A 14598-nucleotide genomic window follows, 5' to 3' on the forward strand; every position below is an offset into this window, starting at 1 on the left:
AGCGCTCTATCAAAGTCTTTTAATTGCAGACATTTTTGTTGGGTGTTATTCCAATCAGACTGGTGCAATTTCAGTTTTGCTTTGTTAGGGTTGTTTAATAGAATATCGAGCGAGATGTTAGCATTACTCATATCTGCTATTACAGCAGCTCTCCATTTCAATGGGAAAGCATGTTCTGATCTTAATAAGTAATTTGCCAACACTATGAGCACATTCTTTTCAGCTAAACCTAGTACACATTTTCGGAACAGGCAACATCTTTTCCAAGCTACTTGTACGTGTATAGATAAGTTACCCAGCTCAAAACGGAGGAGAGCAGTAGGAGTTGAATTAGGGAGATTCAATACTCTTTTCCAGAACTGAGCTTCTAGTTTATTCCAGTAAGTTATGTTTTGTGGCAGCCATGTCTCGGCTCCATAGGTAATGATAGGTACCACTTTTTGTTGGAAGAATACACGAATATGTGCACAAGAGAATTTCCCAAACTTATATTGAAGAATCCTTGCTGAGATTTATTCACAATAGAGTTGCTGAATAGTACTCCAAGATATCTATATTCATCAACTATAGTAAGCTTTTGATTTTTCAGGACCCAATTCAAACGATTTTTTTGTCTCTTTTTGTTTTTGCCTAGTATCATAATTTGAGTTTTTTCTAGATTTAATGTTAAGTTGTTTTTGTCAACGTACAACTCTAGTTTATGTAGCATGTTTTGCAGACCACTAGGCATCTGTGAGATAAGTACAAGGACGTCTGCATACAAAAGCCAGGCGATGGACTGCCCTCCGAGTTTGGGTGCATCATGCGTTACTTCCATAATATCTAATCCTAGATCAAAAATGAATAGATTAAATAGAGTAGACGCTAGTATGCATCCTTGTTTTAGACCTCGCTCAGTATAAATCACCTCAGACAGTAACCCATGCAGATTCAGTTTCACTTGCATTGAGGTGTTTGAATGCAATAAATGTATTATAGAAACTAATGCTGCTGGACACCCAAATCGCACTAGTTTTTGAATTAGCAAATGGCGATCTACAGAGACAAAGGCAACTCGGAAGTCTACATACTCTAGATAAAGCAGTTGTTTTTTCGACGCATAGAGCTCCTTGATCGCATTTAGAGTTGTAATATTAATCGCCGTGCCCAGGCCTGCAACAAATCCAGTTTCGAATGGATTGCAGCATTTCTCCTTAATCGTCCAGGCATTAAGATCTCTTAGTACGATTCTACTGAAGATCTTCCCTGGCGCATCCAGGAGAGAAATTGGCTGATAATTGGCCGGGTTTGTTCGATCTCCTTTTTTATATATTGGCACGGTAATCGCTTTGCACCACGACGCTGGCACACTTTGTTTTATTAATAATGTCTGAAAAACTGCATATAATATTTAGCCCATATTGTAGGGTTCCGTTTCATGACAAAGTTTGATATGCCATCCGGCCCAGGTGCTCTCGAGGAGCTAGCCTTTTTAATATAGAATAGCACATCCTTGAGGTCGAATTGGATTGCAAAAGTCGTTTTTTTCCAATCGTGGATTACTTGCGCAATACTTATTGAGGGAGCGCATACATATTGGTGAAATAGCTCACCCAATCCCTTTCAGAAACCCCATTTAGTTGCGATTGCATCTGCGGGCATGTTGTACTCATATTTAGCAGCTTCCAAATTTGTGACGAGCGTTTGTTCTTACATACTTTCAGCCAGTGTTCACCATCATTTTGGTTCATAGTAGCCTTATGCATACGCATCCAGTTTTTATACTTTGTTTTTATTCTGCGTAAAGCAAGTTTGCGCTTCTGCACTGGCAGCAAGAGAATCTGTCTCTTTTCTTTCCGGAAAACCATTTGTCTAGTTCTTACAGATTGATTGAATATATGAGTTCGTGCAATGTTGTGCTTGTTATTATCAGAGACAAGTGCAAACAAGTGTATTTTATCAGAGTACTCAGGAGGCGTCAATCATCTCTCTGCATGATGTCGATCTTCTCTTAAGCTACCCACAAATTCTTTCAGAACTGGAGCAGTCCAATGCAGTCTATTTCGTTGTGGATTTGTGACTAGATTCTCCAATATTTTTTGTTGTTATTGAACATTTTGGGGCTGATGTAACACAAGGTCAGCTTCCACCATCAGATGATCGCTCGCTGACGTTTGCACAACAGAGAATTTGACAGTTTTAGCAAACAAACCTCTATCCACAAACATATAATCAATAGTTGCCTTTTGTCCTCCGCTAGACCAAGTATGAGAAGGAGGGGAGTCAGACTCTAGTGCTCCATTCAACATGATTAAGTCCCAAGCCTTGACAAAGTCGAGCCACTGTGTGGCCCGTTCCGAATTCCTATTTTTCCCTACTGCCACCAAATGAGTATTCAAATCCCTGGCTAGAATCACATGGTCAATGTTTTGAGTAATCATGATTTGTTCCATCAATAAGTTCATATCTTTGAAGAATTTATCAGCTACAATTGCAATTGGATTCCAATATATGTTAATTATTGCAAATTTTGAGTTTTGTATTTCTATTATGGAACATTGCACAAAGGAATTCGGAGAGGGCCACTCAATTAGATTGTTTGTAGTGGTCATGTTTGAGATGGTAACCAGTCCAGACATCGGCCTGCCTTTTAGACCTTTTATTGCTGGCAGTAAATAGAGAAAATGGTTATCCCATGACAGAGGTACACTTAGCCAAGTTTCCTGCAATAACGCTACATCATAGTTCTTAAAATGGCGATTATCATTATTAAGTAAGTGCTTGTGCCCTCTCGTGTTCCAACTCACAATAATTATATTATGAGTTGCAGGACATACATCATTAAATTCTAGTTAGGTTTTATTACAATTACAGGTCATTTTTGCCAAACCCTCACTTTTGTCCTCTTGTATTCGAGGCTGTTGCAGCGCCTCATCACATAAGTTCTCTTTTGTAGTAGCGATTAACATGAATCCAAGGTCATGTAAAGCAGATCTTGCAGACCATATCATATTATAAATGATGCAGGACTTCATCCACAAACAGGATACAGTTGGGTCATTGTCATCCGGAAATTCAACCTGCTGGATATCTCCTGAGGCTATGTCCTCCAAACTACCTATGTCAGAGAACAATTGTAGAATGCTCATTCTATTTAAAGTATATAAAGGAAAGGAGCCTCCCCGACAACTGACGAACACTGAGTACATTGGAGATGTTTTTGTATTCCTCGCTGTCCCCTTAGAGTTCCCCTCCTTCATACTTAATTTACTCTCTTGGTGCAAACCACAGTTCTCTTTTTCAGAAGGTAATTTGAATGAGACGTTCTTCAGAATCACTTTTTCCTCACACCTATTTGCTGCTTCGAGTTTGTTATCTAACATCGATTTCATAGAGGATTTTAGTGTCTTCTGTTCAACAGTCAAAGCTACTAAGCAATCTTTGATTATGTTTAGAATATTATTTTGCAGATCATCCTGCATATTTGGAAGAGCAGAATTTTCACACATTTTCCTCTCTTCAGTTTTGTCTTGGCTCCTTACGGAGGAGCTCATTAGATTTGTTTTAGTTTCTTTCTGTGAACCTAGCTTCGAGTTGGATGAGGTAGTTTGTTTAGCTAGAGAATGGCTCACATTTGACACTAAGTAGACTTTGCTCATATATTCGTCCACAGCTTTTCTGAGCTCTTGTCTATTTAGTATAGAATCGTGCTTCACGACCTTGCTCATTCTGTTATTTATAGGCAACCGGTCAGTAGACTCTACATCCAAACTCACCTGGCTATTGTTCATCTCCTCTGCAACATGTACCAACTTATCCAAGGGGGAGTGCGATAGATCAACTTGTGGGATATTTTTACCACTCTTTATATTCTTCTCTCTTTCCAGGGTTTGATTCAGATATTTTTTGGTGATCGCATTTGCCACTAATGTGGAGCAATTCACTGGTTTGGAAAGAGACTTAAAAAACTCCCTTGTTTGTCCACTCCAATTCACACCCTTGGTTTTTTGATTTTTTGTTTTCTTCAAATTGGTTCTAAGTTCCAATTTCTGGATAACTGGATTTTTTGCAAATATTGTATACGCCTCTTTACTAGGTTTGGTAGTTTTGTTCTTGAGCACGACCACCTCCGGTGGCTTACAGGTTTCACTAACACCAGTTGAATGTAAGACCCCTTGTACATTTGTTGCAGCATCCAGAGGTTTTTCACATATAATACCTTCCACACACGGAATCACCGTCTCCACACTTTGTAACTTTGAATCTCCAATTTGAAGTTCCTCTACACAAGGAGCTGCAGTCTTTGAACATTTTAGTTTACCCTCTATTGATAGAGTTTCTGGTCGCAAATTCATCTGGCCCATTAGTTTTTTATGCAATGATGCAATGTCTTCAAAATGTTTCGACAGTAATTCTGTTTCTTTCTCATCCGTCACTTGTTTCTGAGCCAAATAATCTCTGCAATTTTTTGCCATGTAGCTATATTTTCCAAATCAATATGAATAAGGTCTACCTTGGAGTTTAGAGCTTCAGACAATCTGGCAAGAGACATTAGTGCTGTATTGATATTTTCAACAGTCATCACGGGAGGTTCTTTAAATTGTGAACCCATGTTCGTAACCGACTCTTTCCTAATCTATCTCCTAGGGGTTGGAGGGATGTATGAAATGGAGGATTACGATTCTGAGACATTCCTCTCCTCAAACATTGCCGGAGATTTTGATAGATCGGATTCATCTTCATTGGCTGAGAAACAAGAATCTGAGGATTCTAATTCTATAACCGCAGCATCAGCCACCCAATCTGCATCAGACTTATTCAACATGGGTGCAACAGTTCCAGAGCAAGCATTCTGCAAAATCATAGTATCAGATAGGGAAATGTTACACAAGTGTTTACCATCCTTAGTACCATCATTCCCCTCCACGTTAGTTGGAGAACTCATTAGCGGCTGCTGAGCTATAGCACCTTCTTGATCATTTAGGATTGGTTGTGCCTCCACAATCGAGACACTCAGATTTATCGGTTCTGTTATACATTTCCTTAGAGCAAGGGAAATCATGGCAGCAAACCCAAAGTTTCGCAAATCACCAGTTCCAATGGTAGATCGAGTTTATCCCAGGGCGCACTTTTCACCCGGGGCCGGGCTAATTTAGGTGTGGATGCAGGACTTTCTTTCAAAGTGGGGTTAAATATGGCACGCAGTCTTTCAGGGCAGGGCATGTCTGTGGATAGTGTAAATATTTGTGTTTCTTAACAGCCACACACACTATCACCCTGAATAAACCACCACAATTTCAATATCCTCTAAGGCAAAGTGTCAATCTACCACTATACTGCTTTTGAAGAGTGTTATGGTTTATTTCCGCTCTAAGTCCTCGGTGTGCGGCGGCAAGGCGGGACTTACCGTTGTCTCAAGGCCGACAAGGGAGGTGGAATTGTTGTCATGGACTCTCATCAATATGACAATGAAATTTTGCGCCAGCTTGACAATTCAGCTATATACAGGAAACTTCCGAGTGACCCTACGGAAAGCATCAGAGCTCAAATTGCAGCGATTGCTCAACGAGCACTAGAAAGTGGAGCCATTAATGATAAGGAATTTCGTTTCCTTACTATTAAGGGAACTAGGACTCCGCTCATATATGTACTTCCCAAAATACACAAGGACCTCCTCAATCCGCCAGGACGCCCTATTGTGTCATTATGTGGATCTATATTAGAACCCATTGGTCAATTTTTAGATTATTTCCTGAAGCCATTGGCGGCCTCTACTGAAACATACCTGGCTGATACCACTGATGCCATTAAACATCTTGAGGGTTTTCCTTTTAATCATGATTCCGACATACTTATGACCTTAGATGTGGAGTCATTATACTCCAATATACCACAAATGGAATCTTTAAAAATAATGAAAGACTTTTTGGACTCACGGCCAGGCATTCAAGTAGTTCCCACTGAAATACTAATAGATTTACTTGAGATAGCTCTTTCACGCAATTATTTTCGTTTCAAGTCTTCTTATTATCTACAAGTGAAGGGAACAGCGATGGGGGCAGCATTTGCCCCCAATTACGCCACACTTTTTATGTGGAATTTTGAAAACAGGTGTATCTTGTCAGACATTAATCCCTACAGAGATGCCATTAAATTGTATAAACGTTATATTGATGGCATAATTATAATCTGGGACAAAACAAAGGCAGATCACCTTGCATTTCTTCCATGGCTAAATGCGATGGATACGAACCTCAAATTTACTATGACAGCCAATAGCACCTCTTTGCCGTTCTTGGATTTGTTAATCAAGAACTTTGAGGGCTGCATTATTGTTGACCTGTACCGAAAAGAAACTGATCGGAACACTATTTTAAGATTCGACAGTTTTCATCCTGAATCATTGCGCAAGAGCATTCCTTATAGTCAGTTTCTCAGGGCTAGACGAAACTGTACTAAATTGGAAGACTATAAGACTCAGGCGAACATTATTGAAGATAGACTGCATCAGCGAGGCTACCCTAAATACCTACTTCGTCAAGCTCGCAAAAGAGCCAGATCCCAGCATCGAGATATTCTCCTCGAGAAACATTCCCGGGAAGATATTACTAAGGAGCGGCTAGTTTGCGCTATGACTTTCAACACCTTTCATCACAAGATCAAACAAAGCATTATGAAACATTGGCATCTGCTTCAACTAAATAATCCAGGACTTGCAAAACCTATTTTTGCATTCAAGAAAGGCAAGAACCTCAAAAGTTGGCTCACTAAAGCCGACAGGTCGAGTACTGGACCTAAATTGAATACGGTGACAGGATTGTGGGGTGGCAAATCCATCCAAGGACACTTTCCATGTGGTTTTTGCAACCAATGTGCTTCTACAATCACTGGATCCGTTGTAGGGATTAATGGTAAAAATTGGAACCTTAATCATCATACCACGTGTAACACCAAAAACGTGATTTACGTAATTATCTGTCCCTGTGCCTTAACGTACATTGGTAGAACATCTAGGCCTATCAAAACTAGAATTGGCGAACATAAATCTAAAATTCGAAACAAAATTGTGTCTGCTCCCTTAGTGTCTCATTTTGTCGAAAACAATCATGATCTGAACAACTTGAAATGGTGCGTTTTGGAAAAAGTCTATGGCACTGATGTTAACAACACAGCATCCCGCTTGGCGCAAAGGGAACAATGGTGGATGTATAACACTAATAGTTATGAGACAGGACTTAATCGCCAAGAGGAATGGCTCCATTGTATACCTTAACATGCTACACACACATATATATATACTTTTTTACTAGATCACTGCAAGTGGATCCTCACCCAGGTCCGCTGATGATTGTTTAACACATCCATTTTGGCAACTTATGCCTTGGTCCCTGTATTTTAGAAATTAAGTCCCCTTTGAGCATTTATGGGACTTAAAATTGACGCATATAGTCCCTATTTGATTAGGGTGCTATTTCGCGTACAATGTTGAATACAACACTCAACAGCGTTTTTTTACGCCAGTTATTTAAATATAGCCTGAGTAGGTAATATTGTTGGCACATTCATTCATGCTACATTTGCTAACATACATTTATACATTTGTAGGTTTTCTGTGTGGCGAGACCGTACTTTAGTCCTTTTTTAGTCTCTATAGGCCAAAGGGCACATACGCAGTCTTGTTTCTGTCTCTAGTACCGCGTGTGTTTATAAACACAGCCGCGGAGGCCACATCGGATGGTGTGCATTTCAGGCAGCTGCATTCAGAGACGAAAGAGAAGGCTTGTACCGGGTGAGAATACTTTGCTATTTTATATATATCTGTAGGCTCTCCTCTCCGCGAGCCGCATTTAGTCTCCTTGTATGTTACCGACAGGACATAGGACATATATTTAGCTTGATTTAATGTCTCGAGTTTTGTGCATATTTATACATCTTGTGGAGGAGACTATATCGGACGGCGCGAACCTGAGCCCGCTATTTAATAATCTAGATAAAAGACTTTCCTAGATTAGAACTTTGACACTATTACAGTGGTTTGAAACGGGTGCACTAGAGGTCCAGAATTGTCAGTTTCAACATGACAAACTAGGACAGGCTTGTGCAAGTGGCATTTGTCTGATCCAAGCATTAGTTCATCCTCCCACCCTGTCTGAACCCATTTAATTTGATGCAGTTTACTTTTTCAACTCAAAACGCTTCTTTAATTGCTGCACCTAATGGCTTACAACCTTTAATATGCAAACCTTGTTCTATACCTTTTTCTTAGGGTTTTTTCACCTACGGGTTAGCATTTGTTGGCCTCTCCTTCCAACTTGATCCCACACCGTCGAAGACTCGAAGATTTGGAATATTCCCTATCCTTATCTATTATAGAGTCGATTGCAGACACGATTAGAGGCTAAAACATTCTACAATTTAAGGTTGGTAATAGAAGGGGTAACATATTGATCTGCTCTCTGTGGAGACAGGGGACACTGTGTTTTAGCAATCGAAGTCTGAGATAATCTAGTGATATCTCTTTTAGCTTCTTATTTTTGTCTTTTGTAGATGTAAATTTATTTGCATCACCAGTCCTGTTTGGGTGGCGGATCGAAACAAACACATTTTTCGGCACCACTTCTGGACCAACTTAGGTGAATATATATATATATCCCCAGGTTTTATTTCCATGGCTAGAGGCATCGAAAATTAGGAGGCTCACTCATTATACTCTGTATTTTAACAAAGTTTTTTTTCTGTTTTTTTTCTGTTTTTTCTATTTTGTCTGTTTTAATGTGTTTCATTAAGGGTCAACGTCTCCCACAGACTTTCAGATCTACAATCAAGCTCTTATGAATTGTACAAAGTTTTACCTGCAAGAACTACTGAATGATGGCACGTAGCACTTTTTTTGCATTTAGTACTTTATTTCTTTGTTAACAACTTGGCACTTAGCACTTGGTTGCACTTAGCACTTTATTCAATTGTTAACTATTTGCCCTCTCCATAGCACTTTGACTATTTGGATGGAATTTAAAATGAGACAGCGATGCTTTACCTTGAGTAACATGAGGTTACGAATTGTGGCAACTAAACTGCTATTGAATGGCTTGAGGCATTAGATTTGACAAGTATTTTATAATCAATTCATCGATTTTATTGTTGATTTGATGTTTATATATTATGCAATTTTATAATGGTAATAAATTACTAATTAAAAATGATAATGTGAATATTTATGACTGGGCTCTCCTTTTCTTCCTCGCCTCTATTTCCATAATTGAGTACTCAAATTAATACAGTACTCCTCCATGTGAACTCCCTTTTTCCCTTCGGGATCTTTTTTCGGGATCAAAGAGGGAACACCTCCGCAGTCTCCCGTCCAATGGTGCGCCATCAGCGCCAAAGAGCCACTCAACAGCCTCCAGGCCTTTACCCCTGTCGGGCTTAACGCTGCAAGGGTGGTAGCCTGTGTCTTTTCAATGAGCCCAGGATCACGTGATCAGGACACGTGTCGGACGTGGCCCCGCCTCCACCAGGAAGTAAGGTGCAGCAGTGATGCCGGCAAGAGCCTAGGAGTAGCTCGCAATACCGGGTGAAAGTTTGCAGCTTTCAAAATCAAAGTAAGAGTTCCTTGAGGTAAGCAGCAGACAGGGCGGGCGGCAGCCAGTGTCTTTTCAATGAGCCCAGGATCACGTGATCAGGACACGTGTCGGATGTGGCCCCGCCTCCTCCAGGAAGCGAGGTGCAGCAGTGATGCCGGCAAGAGCATAGGAGTAGCTAGCAATGCCGGGTGAAAGTTTGCAGCTTTCAAAATCAAAGTAAGAGTTCCTTGAGGTAAGCAGCGCAGTAAAATATCGAAAGGTCATTGACTGTAAAATACATTCAGGCGCATCATCTTGGGTACATCTTGGGTACACCCAGAGTTCAGTTGCAGCTGATACCCATGGCAATCATATAGCAACTCTAGCACTACCTCGTTGACGCCTGGTCCCAGGGGCAGTGACACAAAAGAAATATGGTTCTAGAGAGAACCATTTTCTTTCTCCAGTTCTTACTGTTTGTTCCTCCCATAAAACATTAACAGCTTCAAATGCTCAATCCACTGTCAGATGGAGGGACAAAAGGAGACAACTCCTCTTCCCAGCCTCAATGTTCACGTGACTGTGCAGGTAGGAAGTGGTGATGGCATCTGAGTAGCAAAAGTACTGCTCAGTGCCCCTATCCTGACTGTAGCTCTGCAGCAAAGCCGGCATGCAGTGTCTCAGCAAGGAAATGTGTAGAGGTGCCATTGAGAGGAGCTGAAGCCTTCTTTTATGATTGAGATGTGAAATGACACATCGCTCTCTACATATTTACTCTGTTCCCTACACATTTGAGTGAGGCGACTGTTTAAAGGAAAGACAGGGATACAAGCAGGGCCAGTTGGGGCCTGCATACAGCAAACATTTGGGCAAGGGTCATAGAAGCATGAGCTTGAGGGCAGCACTTGCCACGTGGCAAAACCTGGCACAGTAAGCTTTAACTGGCATAAGATAGTAGTAGCGAGGAGCTGCACTTTTCGCATGATAGTAGCAGCTTGATATGTGAGGCCATTTCTTGCATATACTCTCCATGCAAATCATGTGAGGCCTTAGCTAGCAAAAGATGTCAATCCTGGAGCAATTGAGTTTGCATTTGAATATGATAGCTGTGCCTGAACATGGGAGGTTGTACAATTAAAGTTTACTCTACCATGCATATCATGCGTTAAATGTTGAAAGCTGCTTTTGGCACGTGACAGTATTACCTGATCTAGTGAGAATATACCTTAAATATGATGACTATACGTAGAATGTGAAAGGATGACTCACATACGTTGGCAATACCTCTTGGCATGTATATGTTCTCAGTATACTTTCTATTTAAGGCTAGCATTGCCACAATAGGTCCATAACTGGAAATATGAGAGTTGACTGACATAAAAAGGCCAATATGGTTTCTCAGGTTTGTAGCACTGGTGTATTTTGACTGTACATGTGACATATCAAGGAAGCATTATTTTTTTAGATAGTTATTGTTTAAATTGCTGAGCGAGAAATTGCTGTGTGCTCAAGGTAAGTGTCTGGAGCTTGTGTGTTCGTTTAGCATAGGTCACTCATAGCGGACTTCAGTCAGGTACTGTGGGGTTGCGGCATTGGAACGCCAATATTCTGTTCTTCTTTCTTGCAGGGCTTAGAGCTGGAGTTCAAGGCTGTGTCAGAAAACTCTAAAGAGGACCGCAGGGAGAGCATGCTGAGGAAATCAGAGAATGTTAAGTAGCACAGATGTTGTTCTGTTCTTGCTGTGAGGGTGAGGTCATGGTGACTAATGCAACGCCAAGCACGGGTGTTAAATAACGTAATAGATCTGTCGGGTGAGATAGGAGTTGTGGTTTGTGTTGGCGCCCTCTTCATGCTTCCATTGCGTCCTACTTGTCTCAGTCTCCAGACGTTCATCAAATGGGCCCGTTTGGTCTGCTGGGGGGGTGTGCATCTGCTGCTTTGTATTTGTATGATATGATATTTTATTTATAAAGCACCTATAAACATGTTTTTCAAGGCGCGACGACACATGGGAGGGGAACAAGGGGGAACAAGACAACGATTTTACTAGGCCCAGTGACATTGAGATTTGCTTGAAGAGATTGGGTAGGGTGACATTTCAGAAGAGAAAACCTGAGGTATTTTTTCCCAGGCCCCAGAAAGCCTTGTGGACAATGCAAAGGGTCTTGAATTTGATCCTTGCAGCATTTGGGAGCCAATGCAGGAATTTCAGTGCAGGAAAGATACGATAACTGGGCTTGAGGCCAAGGACAAGTCTCGCAGTCCAGTTCTGGATGAGTTGGAGAGGATGGAGAGTAGAGGCAGGCAGATTTAGAAAGAGGCTGTTATAGTAGTGAAGCCTAGAGAGAACCAAAGCTCTAGAAACACTGAGCTTCTGGGGGAGGAAAGGAAGAATACCTCCTAGGAGGTGCAGTTGGTAGTTTGACTTTTTAGAGATGTCAGAGATGTGAGGAGAGAAGAAGAGTGTGGAGTCTAAGATAACTCAGAGGATCTTAGCCTCCAAGGTGGGAGCAGGAAGAGGGCCAATGAACGCCAGCCGAGTGCAGGAAAAGAGAGGGGCAGGTGTGCCGATGAGGAGGATCTGCTTCTTGCTGCCATTCACCCAGAGATCATTGGTGGTGCACCATTCTTGGATTGCAGACAGACAATCAGAGATGAGAGAACGAAAGGAGGTGACAGAGGGGAGCTTGAAAATGAGCTAGGTGTCATCCGCATAGCACTGGAAGTTCGAGCAGAGTGCAGTAATGTGGTGGGCGAGAGGTGCCAAGTATTGGTTGAACAACCAAGGCAAAAGGTTAGACTCATGGGGAACCCCACAGGTGGAGAGAGAGATAGAGGAGAAGAAGCACCCAAGTTGGACCTGGGAGAGTCAATCAGATAGTAATGAAGTCAGCCAGGCCAGATCCTGATCAGTGATACCCAGGTTATCACAGAGCTGATTGAGCAGGATGACATGGTTGACCGTGTAAAGTATATGTAAAGTAGGCCCAATGGTGTGGTCCTGACTGTACTCCACACTAAATACCTTTCTCCGAGTGGGATTTCAGTGGGTGTCTTTGATGAAATTGGTGAACCAATCAATCAGCGTGGATAGTTCATGCTAGTTTCCAGTACATTCCTCAGACCCATATCCTTTCCAATCCATCAAGTAATAAATATGTCCTTTCACTCTTTTAATGTCTAAGATAACCTTAACCTCATATTCTAGGTCTTGTGCCACTAGTACAGGATCAGATGGTGAACTGCGTGATCTGATGTGAGGCTATGCCTTTTTAACAATGGGGCATGGAAAACCAAGTGTACCTGAAATATGGCTGGAAGGGCTACCTTAACTGCTGTCTTTTATACTGTTTCTATCACTGGATATGGCCCAATGTAGCGGGGTAGAAATGTGCATGGTCCCTTTAGGTGTAGGTGTTTAGTGGTTACCCATACAGGGTCACCTGTGTGATACTCGGGTGCCTGCTTCCACTTTTTCTCTGTATTTTTCTTATAAAGCTGTTTGGCAGCAGATAGGTTTTGTTTGGCTAGCAAAAGTGTGTGCTTTATCTTTGCATCGCGTTCCTACACTGAAGGGCCTGTGGTGGTCATGGTCTGTGTATATACCGAGACTGCCGGTTGCCTTCCATGAAGGAGGAAAAATGGGGCAAACCCAGTGGAAGCATGAGGAGTACTGTTATATGCTAATTCAGCTACCCAGAGGCCCTCAGCCCATTCACACTTGGTCTGTGCTATCCTACATCACAAATACTGCTCATGAGTTTGGTTCATCCTCTCAGTTTGCCCGTCTGTTTATGGATGGTAACTGGATGTTAATGTTGAGTTGATAAGAGCCACCGAGCAAAAGGCCTTTAAAAAATTAGAGGTGAATTGGCTCCCTCTTTCTGAGATGAGGGTAGAGGGTAGCGGTGAAACCATATTCAGTAAGTGTTTCTGCCAGTTCTCATGCTTTGGGTAACCCTGTTGAGTCGGAAGTGTACCGTTTTAGTCAAAAGAATAATGATTATGGTATTTTATACATTACTCTTGAGCAACATGACTATGAAGTGGATAGACCAGATGAGCAGTGGGCCACAGGGTCGGACTGGTACAAGAAATAGGCCCGGACACCCACAAAAAAGTGGCCCACCCATGCCTCAAAAAAGTGGCCCACCTCTAGCCTAAAAAAAAGTGGCCCTCAAACCATCATCCGTGAATCGCATCAATTCACGTCTTTACAGAAAATGCTACTTATGGAGTGTTCATGTGTCTTACATTACAACACAATTAATAAAATAACATAACTTTGCATACAAGAATGGATCACAATATGTATGATTAATATCTGTGTGTACAGATCTATATTGTCAAATTACTGTGAATGCAAGCAGACGTCCAAGGCCAAATGATAATATGTAATTTATAGCGCTTATGCTCTTTTTTATCGAACAAATACGCATACAATATCACCCATCCTGTATGGGTACTCATTTATCGGCCTAAGAAGGATGAAAGTCTGAGATGGCCCTGCTGGGATTCGAACCTGCAAATCACACACACATTGCAGCAGTGAGAGCTCAACCCACTGAGCAATCATATTGTCTATTGTAAAATGAGCAATTATTCTGTAGTGGATACCATTAAACTGGTAAGTGAGATTTAACAGCTGACCAGTTAAGTGTCATGATGCCTACCTCCAAGGAGCCAGACCAGGCCCAGCTACCCCAGAGGCAGACATCATGTCCCCGAGGGAAGTCTCAGCAGCCCCAAGTAGGGGCCCTTTGGACTCAGTCCTGGCGCCTTTGGCGCCAGGCTCATATTGGAAAACAGTCCTGGCGCCATAGGCGCCAGGCTCATAAAAGATGACTTTGTGTTTAAAGGTGCTTGGTGTAAACTTACCTGATGCAGACCATGCTGCAACATCCGGGCCATCTAGAGGCCTGAATGGGACTACTTTCTCTTTGGGGACTACTTAACCACACGGGTGTGGCCGGAGGAAGAATACATACCTGAGAGGAAGGATACATACCTGGAACTACTTTAAAGGCTATTTAAACCACGCCCAAGCAGCAACTCA

At 41.8% G+C, this 14598-nt stretch overlaps 1 long non-coding RNA gene across 1 annotated transcript; it reads left to right on the forward strand.

The window, feature by feature from the left end:
• The first annotated feature begins 8137 nt into the window (after positions 1-8137).
• On the forward strand, positions 8138-8852 carry LOC138515604 (uncharacterized). Its single transcript, XR_011282100.1, has 3 exons — positions 8138-8399; positions 8527-8612; positions 8767-8852. It is a non-coding gene; the product is annotated as an uncharacterized lncRNA (long non-coding RNA).
• Positions 8853-14598: the final 5746 nt, after the last annotated feature.

Source organism: Ambystoma mexicanum, chromosome 6q (genome assembly GCF_040938575.1).
Source record: "Ambystoma mexicanum isolate Mex_15411 chromosome 6q, UKY_AmexF1_1, whole genome shotgun sequence".
In the NCBI taxonomy this organism is placed as follows: domain Eukaryota; kingdom Metazoa; phylum Chordata; class Amphibia; order Caudata; family Ambystomatidae; genus Ambystoma; species Ambystoma mexicanum.